The sequence below is a fragment of the Orycteropus afer genome, unplaced genomic scaffold (assembly GCF_000298275.1).
Source record: "Orycteropus afer afer isolate SDZICR_OR568_19922 unplaced genomic scaffold, OryAfe1.0 scaffold00532, whole genome shotgun sequence".
Classification (NCBI taxonomy): domain Eukaryota; kingdom Metazoa; phylum Chordata; class Mammalia; order Tubulidentata; family Orycteropodidae; genus Orycteropus; species Orycteropus afer.
The window spans coordinates 18,172-18,580 of NW_006922119.1; positions in this window are offsets into that span (position 1 = coordinate 18,172).

The following is a 409-nucleotide window of genomic DNA, read 5'->3' on the forward strand; positions in this document are numbered from 1 at the left end:
GGGGCCCAAGAGCTTAGAAGGCCGGTCAGCGTGCCCAAGACCTGCAGAGTGCCGAGCGTTCTGACATATACTCCCTTAGGCCTCCTGCACCCTAAGAGATGTGGTCCACCAATCACTGCATGAGGCGGAGTTAGGCGCATGCAATTGGCTTAGCACAGGGAAGCTCGCGTCCCATTGGCGACTATTCCTGCCCCAACTCCACACTCCTCAGACTGAGTCCTCTATACTTTTAGTGGCCCCAGCCTTCAGCGGAGAGAGTAGAGGAGAAAAGGGTAAGAAATGCCAACACCAAACCTTGATATATGGGTGGATAGATGGGTGAACAGGCTGAACTATTAGGTACGTCTATCTATGCAGGGGAGATTGTGCCCATGACCATCTTATGTATAGGGTTGATAGACAATGTTTC